This window comes from Mesocricetus auratus, unplaced genomic scaffold (genome assembly GCF_017639785.1).
Source record: "Mesocricetus auratus isolate SY011 unplaced genomic scaffold, BCM_Maur_2.0 contig_4660_pilon_obj, whole genome shotgun sequence".
In the NCBI taxonomy this organism is placed as follows: domain Eukaryota; kingdom Metazoa; phylum Chordata; class Mammalia; order Rodentia; family Cricetidae; genus Mesocricetus; species Mesocricetus auratus.
The window spans coordinates 42119-52176 of record NW_024434361.1 but is presented as its reverse complement, the minus strand read 5'-3'; the positions used below and the strand labels follow the sequence as shown (position 1 = coordinate 52176).

The following is a 10058-nucleotide window of genomic DNA, read 5'->3' as shown; positions in this document are numbered from 1 at the left end:
AAACGCAATAAGGCAGTTTCTAGATTTGACGCTATTTCTACCTTATCTCCAGATGACCATATTTCAAGGCCAGCCAATGCCACATGAATGTTCAAGATTTTATAAATCTGTTCAAAGAGGAAATAGTTTTCAGTAAGTCAAATTATTAGAATTTGTTTCTTTCATTATTACCTGTACTCCCTTGTATTATAAAAACAATTTAACTTATTATGCACATTTTAAGTAGCACAACACCTGTTTTATAAATTGATAGACTGAACTATAATTCAAAGTATTATATAGAATACTGGGTGAATTTCCACGAATTTCAATAAAGTAACTAACATGGTAAAAATGGTTTGAAAATACCTTAATTTCGGCATAGAGATAGAAATGGTAAGCATGAAAGAAAATAATAGGAAAAAAAAGGGGAAGAGTCCTGCTAGCTCGACAGGAATTATCCAAATTGAAATGAAAAGCACTGACAGAATGATACAAAGATAGGGTCTAATACTGTGGGAAAGAGCTAAAATAATAGGCACATTCCATATGACCTAGCATTCCAACTTCTTAATTATTTATGTAAAACAAATGAGAATTTATTTTTGCACCTAGGAGGTGCGCAGATTAAGTTTATACTAGTTCCAAAAATGCAGATAGAAAAATGTCCTTCAACTACTGCATGAACCACCACTAATCTAAATGGGATACTCCTTCCAGGGTCTCCCTACCAGACTAATTGACCTGGGATGTGTTCAAACGATTCAGCAAAGGAAGATGAGAACAACCCACAGTTTGTTTTTGTAGCAGCTCCAACTCAGTAATATTTAGATCTACTAATAATCATAATAGATTATAGTGAAGTTGTCCTGATTCCAATGACAAGCCATAGACGATAAATCACAGCATGACATTTTTGTTATACACAGACACAGAGTGCTGAGTTGAATACGTGCTTGGTTCCTAGATTACTGATACCCTGCTTCCTAATTTTTGTGTGACCATAGATTTTAAAATTTTTACTACTTATCATTATTGTGGTGTGTGCATGACTGTCTGTGCATTTGTGCATACATGTGAGTGTGTGTGCATGTGTGTGTATGGTGGCAACAGGTGCATATGGCAAGTACATGTGTGAAAGTCTGAGGACAACCTGGTGGCATCTGTCCTTTCCTTCTTCATTCCTGAAGATCCCAAGATTGAAATCAGGTTTCACCTTCATGGTGTGCATCAGACAACTCTCTTTATACACTGAGGCACCTCACCAGTCCCCATCAATGAGCAAGTTTTGAAATTTATCTAGATATTAAGTGTAATTTATTTAGCAAACCAATACTTCAGTGCTGACTGTTTTGAAGTGAGTTTTAACTAACTAGTTGGCCTGGTGGATTTGTGGTTTAGCTAACTTAATGTCAAGGTGATTACTACAGTCCTTTCATGTGCCTGCCCTAAAAAGTCGATTGCATTTATGTTTTCAGACTGATTCAAATTATAGCAAAACTTACCATGTTGACAAAATTGACCATTCCCCAAATTTGTTTCCTTAGCTTGGTTTGGGGTTTACTATTCTTGTGGTTTCTAGAAAACATAAATGCAGCACTTGTTATTTTCAATACTGAGAAACAGCCCAGCAAAATATTTCACTTACTATGAGATAAGAAAGAAAGAAAGAAAGAAAGAAAGAAAGAAAGAAAGAAAGAAAGAAAGAGAGCCTCTACAGCAATTCTCTTTTCAGTGAGCTAAAAACTGAACAAATTATGAAGACAGGAGACAATTATTTTCATTTTTCTTGTTCTCTTTTTTAAATTTTAAATTAGAAGTAAACTTGTTTTACATGTCAATCCCAGTTTCGTCTCCCTCCCTTTCCCCCATGCATGCCATCAACTCCCTATCCCATCCCCTTTCTGCTCCCCAGGGAGGGTGAGGTCTTCCATGGGGGATCTTCAAAGTCTGTCATATCATTTGGAGCAGGACCTAGGTAGGAACTTCCCTGTGTGTCTAGGTTAAGAGTCCCTTTATGTGGAATGGACTCCCAAAGTCCACTCATATACTAGGGATAAATAGGATAGTTTTTGAAATAAAATAACTACACATAATTGTCCCTGAAGATGTGTTTTGACTTAGCCCTACTTTCAGGTCTTCTCTTTTTAATTTGGTCATCTCCTTTTCCAATTATATTATGTTACATTACATCTGCTGCATTTTTTGTAAAAGCAACTGCTTTTTTACTCCCAAGTCACAATTATTAATATTATACAATAGCCATTACGTTGCAAAGCATCAGCCAATTTACTCCTCCTGACCCCTGAATATCTGAGGGCAACAAATCACAAAATCACAGTTAAAACAGATGCCACATTGAACCATGTACCACAGAGGAAAAGGAAGCTGGCTATCCCTTCTTTCTAAGACGAAGCTCAAAATGCCAAGTAGACATAACTGCTCTGATTTTGATTCCATTCTTGTAACTGTTTTTTTCACTAGTCATTGGAACACACACAAGGTCAATTTCCTTGCATGCTAAAAAGCAGAACCAAGAATGCTTTTCTGAATCCTGGTGGAAGTCTCTGAAATTCTTCTCTTTAGTCAACAAGTGCCTTCCTCTTAACTATACTGAGCAGTTACTCTTCATCTTTCTAGGCATCTTGCACAGATTTTACTGACCTGATTCCCTTTCAAGATGTTTCTTTACATCTTGGTTTCTACTACCATCTAGCGCTGTTTCCTTTTCTTCCTCAATATCCTTAAGTTCTAGAGGATAAACATGATTTCTAATAGTAGCTTGGAGGAATTGCGTAAAATACGCTGTAGAGAAAGAGTCTGAGGCTGTCCGCGGGACTACAGGGTTAAGGTTCGCAATACAAGGAGAGCAGAGGGGCGTGATGAGTATGAGCCTTGAGCCTTTACTTCCAACCCTTTATTCAGTGTTTGGCACTACCTGGCACTCAGACAAGAGTGTTCTTTCTCCTTGAAGTTCTTAGTTCATTGATACCAACTGTATTTGAAGTACGTATTCTTTCCCCAAACCTTTGTCACTGCCCAATACTTGGTGCCAAATTTGAGGGTAATAATATTTTCACTGATGTTTTAAATGTTTTATTCTTGAAATATGCACAATGACCTATTGCTTATTGCACACTCCATATACATTGCACAGAGTTAATGTAGCTCTTTGCTTCAACTGATAGGAAAAATATATCCCCCTTCACTGTTCTGAATTTTTCACATATTGCTATCTTATTTAACATTTCTTTATTTCTGGAAACTCAAGGATTGCCTCTCAGAGACGTCTGGCATGTGGTTATCTGCATGCACTTACCACTACTTATTCATCCTGTTTTTCATGTTCATTACCTCTTTCATAGTTTGTACTCTTTATTTCCCTGCACTCATAAGTGATTTCTTTGCTTTGTCCTTTGCTTCACAGAGTCTCTCTTCATGTGTGTTTACTCTCATTTAATTCACTCAAAGATACACACTTTTTTCTTATGGATGTTAAAGTAGTTTTTTTCAGAAAGTCCATCACTTTATATAGTCTCTCTTTCATTATTCATTTTGCTCTATTCATTTTTCATATTTCAATGACTTATCATTGGTATCATTGGCTGATTGGCAGCTCTTGGACAACTGACCTACTTTTTACTAAATTGCTTGGCTGCCTCATGAGGTCCATTTTATTGAAATGGCTTTGCTGGTAAATTTCTACTCACATTCTACTTGTTTACCACATCTCCAAATGGTTTTTATGTTGAAAGTTTTGCTTGGCATATCAGCAATTGAACACTAGGTGCTGGCATGCTTGTTGTGGAGCATCTGTGCATACCTCAGACCTGGGAACTGTCTTCCTGTGGTTGCCATTTTCCCTGTCATGGCTATAGGCACACAGTCAGGAAGTTCTCCAATCTTCCTAGGTCCTTGTAGAGATCTTTGGTAATAGGGTTGACTTCATGGTTAGAGGTACTATTGGGAAAAATTATCCCTTCCTTCATTAGAATGGTTAAGCCCTGCATTCTGTCTTCCTATATGCTCTAAATGCAGGTACACAACCTCTGAATTTTACTTCCCATTCTGATGAAGATGTTCTCCTTAACTTTTAGCATTTGAAAGTTTTCAGCGCCTTCTGTTGAGGTCAAGTCTAGATTATTGACATGTTTTCAATCTTTTATAAATTGTTCAAAACTTCTATTAGTTGCAGTAGGAAGGGTGGTTCTGTATTAATCTGTAAGATAGTGAAGAGACTCAAGAGTTTCTTATAATACATTAGTTTTGAGGAGCTGAAAGCTGATGTATGAATTGAGAATGGAACTTAGTGGAATTTCTTTCTCTCTAAATGAGAACTACAACTGTAGTTTTACAGAGAAATAAAGAGTCTAATGTCCATGTGAGAACTCACCACATAATCATCAGCAACAATGAACAGTTCAATGAATTTTTCTTGGTGGAAGCCCTAAAAGTGAACAGAAAATTCAATGAAACATATTACCAATTTAATAGGAAAAAAACCAAAATTTTCATGATGAGAAATCTTAATACTATTATCTTTGAAGGTGAATGTATCTAATATGTCTATGACCTTGTCTTATTAAAACACCTGGACCTACACATTAGATCTTTTTGTTTACTCTATATGCTCAAAATAAGAGCTATAAATTATTCCAAATTAAGTATTTTTATATTTGGGTTTCCCTTTGTTCACTTACAAAATAGCTTGTGCCTAAGCTCATGTGCTACTGGCCCATATATTTGTGTATTTACATACACCCATATATATACATATATATATATGTATACATACATGTATGTATAACTGGGAAATAACTGCTAAGAATGTCTGTATTTCTCCTACTTCTCCCCAATACTCCTACCTTTTTTTAACTGTGTGTTATTCTCAATTCCAAGAATACTTATAAACACAGCTAATTATAGACATTTCTTTTATAGGAAACACAAATACCAGGAAATTCTTCAAAGTTTTTAACTGTATGGGGCAAGTGCATGTTCTGAATAGTGCCCAGGGCCACTCTCCAAAGATCTGACTGAGTCATTCTTTGCTGAACTATGTAGTGATTTATCCATCAAGGTACTCAACAAAGACACCCCTATGGGGGTGGGAAGCTTTTCCCTTCATGGAACAAACTGGGATTTCCAGAAGAGAATAAATACTCTCTACATAGACATAAAGAAGTTTAAGTTCAGTCTTTGGACCATGAATTTCCAATTCAGAATGCAACCTGTATTTCATCGCTGTGTGCATAGACTTTTTCTTGGGAGAGTATAAAGGAAATCGTGGGTTTCTTTGGTTTGGGGGTTTTGTTTTGTTTCTTAAAGAGGATTTAGAATACTCACTTTCACTTTGTGCTCTTTTGTATTCTTAGCATCTAACGGAGCAAATTTTTTGGTAAAATTGAGCCCTGCACAGGAATAATTGGTAGCATATGGTGCCTTAGCATCATTGTATTTGAACACCATATGTTCTCCTTCATCTGAGTATTTTACTGGTTCTATGAGATACCATTGCTCATTCACTCTGAAGAAGCCCCAGTGGAAATGGGGATACAACATTATTCAAGTCTGTAGCTCCCCCAATCTGTCTTCTCAGAAAGGGACACTACCAGGATCCAAACCTCCTGGGTTGGGTGTGTTGGGTAGCAGAGCACAAGGCCTTTGACTGAGTTAGTCACCATTTCTAAGAAAAAGACAACCTGACTATTGTCCTCAGAAGCTGGTCACCATGATTTCTGCTTGGGGCACAGGTGCAAAGCAGTTATCACCCATGGTTGCCTCAAAGTTTTTGCATAGATTTGATATATTTGTCAGGTACTAACTGTAGAGTAGGTATCTAAACGTACAGATATGATCATTGGGTAGTTTTATCATGAAAGAGGGTTCTCATGAGAATTCTGAGAATCACTCAAGGACAGTCAAGACAAATGAAAACAGAACATTTTTTTCTTCAGCCTTCCATCTCTACTCACAACTATTTTTTTAATCTTTAAGTCCAAGACTTACAGAAAAATTATAAGCTTTGTTTCTGACTTTTTATTTTCTAAACCAGAATGGGCCTGGCATAGTAAAAAGAAAAATGATTGAGCTATTGTAGTGACAGAGGTACCCACAGACCTCAGAATAAGAGGACCTGCACTGCAGGAATCAGTCCAATGCTTGCAAATTCTGTGTTCTTAAGCAACAGTGGACTTTGAGCATCCTGACCTCTAATATAAGAGTACATAATAGATGGTGTACTGGAATCTACCAGCTCTGAATCCTCTATCCTGTGCTGGAGGCACCTTGTTAAGGGTTGCGTGTTAGGTACTTATTGTTGAGTGTGAACCACGGGCTAGAGTTTACATTCACTGTGGATGGCACACAGCGACCCCTTTCTGCTAAATTTTTTTGTTTTCAAGATTGGTGATAAGAAACCAGTCAAGTGGCTGTCGTGAGAATCTACAAGAAATGAGTTAGGAGGTTACACTGCCTTACCTCAGACCATTACAAGTACTGATACAAGCAGCAGAATCAAATTCATGTATGATAGATCCTTGGTAAAGACAGTGATTCTAAAACAGAAGAGTTGGTTAAGGCAGATATAAAAGCTGGGACTGTAAAAATATTGACAATCAATTTCTGTTAAGAATGAATCAATATTTCATAAGTGACACTTGCATTGAATGTATTCATGGATTCATCTAAGTAAGACATTTGAACCTGCTTTAGGGACCTTTTGTCCTAACTGAATGACTACTTTGGGGAAACCTATATATAAATTATCTCCTCATAAGTTTGTCTATTAGGCAATGAGACAAGTTTCAGATGTGACCTGTCTCTTATAAATATGGCTCTGTCTGTCCACCCTCAAATCCTCCACAAAGTTCTGTCATTTCCCCAACTGCCTGTTAAATCAAGTCAAGCTTTTGATATTTCTAAAATTAGTTCTTGCTCTCCAGCCACCCCACACCAATGCCCGTCTCTTGTTTTCTGTCCAGCTGGCTTCTTCATTAGTCCTGCTTGGTGCATTGCTCATAGTAATTCCATCGAGCAATGACTCTTCTCATCTCTTCTGTCTGCTCATCAGCCCATAGATGACACTTTCTGTGACCTTCCAAGTGCCACACGCTTGCTCCTCTGTGTTCCTTTTGTCCTCCATTTTAAGGCTACATGGTGATGTATATCTTAAAGCAGTTTAAAGTTGATTTATATAGAGGAAATAGAGTTTTGGAAGGATACTTTTGGGCAGAGGAAGTCATTCTCATTTAAGGACTATAGATAGAAAGTTCTGCAAAGGTGATGAAGGAAAAGATAGATTCTCTACCTCTAGAATAATAGTAATGATTTATGCAAAACTTTCTCCAGAGAAGAAAAAGGAGACCCTAATGCTAGTGTATCAGTAGGGCTGGACAGGTGTCACAAACCACATAAGAACTCATTCACTGTAGATACTGAAAGTTGTTTCATGTATTTAGAATTCATCCCTTTTACTTAATTAAAACCAAATCAAGATATATTATGCTTATTTTGACTCCTGCTTCAGCCTCTTTTCACTTACCACCATAGTGACTATAGAGAAGCCTTAGCAAAGAAAGATATAATACAATCTTTGATCTGCTTGCTAGGAAGTGATCAGCTTCCTGCAGGACTCAACAACTCCTAGTTTCTATTCTACCACCATTTACAAAGGGTTCTGTTTCCATTCTATCACCATTTAGTAGGTAGGAGTAGTCAACTCAGGGCTAGTTCCTTTCGAGAAGCTTTGAAACAATATGTAAATCTGGAATTGGTGTTTAAAGCACTATCAGGAAATAATGGTTTCAGAGAGGAGGCAGAGGAAGGCTTTACAAGGCTGCTTGGTGATCATCTCTCCTTTTACATTGTAGTGTGCCTCACTGTAATTTGAAGTGAGGAATTCCCTGAAAGAGAGAGGAGAAGTAATGAGATTTATTCGTCCTAATATATTACATACAAAACCAGTCATATGGTTGTGAACCCTCAAAGATGCCTTAGAATCTCAAGAAGTCCTTTCCTACATAAACATACATATACACATGTGTATGCCTATATGCACACATATACATACAAACATACATACAGTATCAAACACACTGATGGGAAACCTTTCAAAAACTGAATCACATACAATTATACATGCTGCAAAAATTCTGGAAAATGGGCAATTTTAACAAAGCAGTATTTTAATAACTTCTGAAAATAATTTGTAAAGCACTAATAGAGTTTTAACTTAGTCATGCAAGGATGGCTCAACATTTAAAACCAAAAAGTGTAAACTACACTGTGACTATTTCAAAGAATGCCTGCTCTAGATATGGCCATGTAATGTATAAATGCAATTCCTTCCATTTGTCTTCAGATTTTTCCATACACTGATTCACTTGTGCTAAGACAAAGCAATCCCCAAACACCTCTCAGTGTACTTACCAAATCTGATAAAGGAGCTCATTGACATATCTTTGTGTATTACATAAACAGAGTCATAATAAGAGACTCTTTGACATGTCAACAAGATCTAGCCACACTGATTTATAGATTTAATAAAAGTCCAACTAAAGTTTCAACAGATGGTGTCTTGAATTGTCAAGATGATCTTAAATATTCAAAGAAATGCATCCTGGCCTCCAGCATGCTATTTTTGTTTTAATGCACACACTTCATATGGGTATTGTGGGAAATAATGAAAGAACATTGAAGAAGGTCTCATAGAAACTTCTCTGTAATCATTAGCTTCCCTCCTACTAAGAATGAACAGTGATTCAAGTTTGCATCAGTGTATTAATATTCTTCACAGAGGGACAAACTGAATCTTAAAATGTTCCCAAGAATCAAAATAGGAAGAGCAAATTGGTAACCAGAGAGCAGAATCTATAGTCTTTTTGCTGCTGAGATATGATAGGCTTGTATCTTAAGAGGAAGAATTCATGAAGACTTGAGGAATTCACATTACAGAAAATCTATATAAAATGGGGATACTATATGCATCTAAGGGGATAAAATATGCCACCACAGTAGAACTTACTTTGATCTCAGCTGGGCATGGTAGTGAACAGCTGTAATCCTAGCACTAGGGAGGCAGAGGTAGGAGGATAAGGAGTTCAAGGTCATCCTCATCCAGATAGTGAATTTGAGGATAACCTGGGCTATAAGAGACTCTACTGAAACAAAACAAAGAATTTTACCTTGATTTCAGAAGGTGAAGGATTAAAGTTTTTCTGCCCAATCTTATTTCATATAACATTTCTTCTTCATATATTTCCTGGAAGACAAGATTGTCCCTGTGACTTCCAAATCTATTTACTGTAAGAGGGTGGATAGAGTGTGGTTCAGGGACCATTACCCACCTACAGCTCCCCACAGTAACTTCAGAAAAGAAATACTGACAAAGGTGAACTTAAAGAGAGACAGAATTATAAGGATGATTTTACCAATTATATTTTAGTTAAAAAGAAATTTCTACTAAGGAAATAAAATGGATAATGTATATTCACCCCTCATTCAGGAATGAACAAATTACTTCAGATTTACTTATATAACTTACATTAACTTGTTTTTATAAAAGACCTTTCCTTTTGTGTTTTACAAACAATTTTGTTTCTGTGGGTTTCTCCAGCACAGCTTGGCTCCTTTGCTTTTCCCTTCTCCCTCTCTACAATTAGATTCCAAAAGTATGGCTCAGTGTTTAGTTGACCTGACCTAGTGAAAGCACAAAGACCTCAGTCATAACGCTGAAGAGCCAAAGTATGCCCTGATGATTCTCTTGATTTCCTCAGAGTCCGTTGTTATGTCCCCTTTCTCATCCCTGATTTTGTTAATTAGCATGTTCTCTCTCTGTCTTTTGGTTAGTTTGGACAGAGGTTTGTCTATTTTGTTGATTTTCTCAAAGAACCAACTCTTTGTTTCATTGATTCTTCTCAATGTTTTCCTGGTTTCTACTTGATTGATTTCAGCCCTCAATTTGATTATTTCCTGGCGTCTGCTCCTCCTGGGGGAGTTTGCTTCTTTTTGTTCTAGAACATTCAGCTGTGCTATTAATTCTCTAGTATGACTGTTCTCCAGTTTTTTCATGTGGGCAC

The 10058-nt window shown here is 36.8% G+C and overlaps 1 long non-coding RNA gene across 1 annotated transcript; it reads right to left on the bottom strand.

The window, feature by feature from the left end:
* Positions 1-9243, bottom strand: LOC121138597. The gene is made up of 5 exons (XR_005875534.1): positions 9165-9243; positions 6460-7883; positions 4373-4426; positions 1485-1557; positions 1-107 (listed from the first exon to the last, which is right to left on the bottom strand). It is a non-coding gene; the product is annotated as an uncharacterized LOC121138597 (long non-coding RNA).
* Positions 9244-10058: the final 815 nt, after the last annotated feature.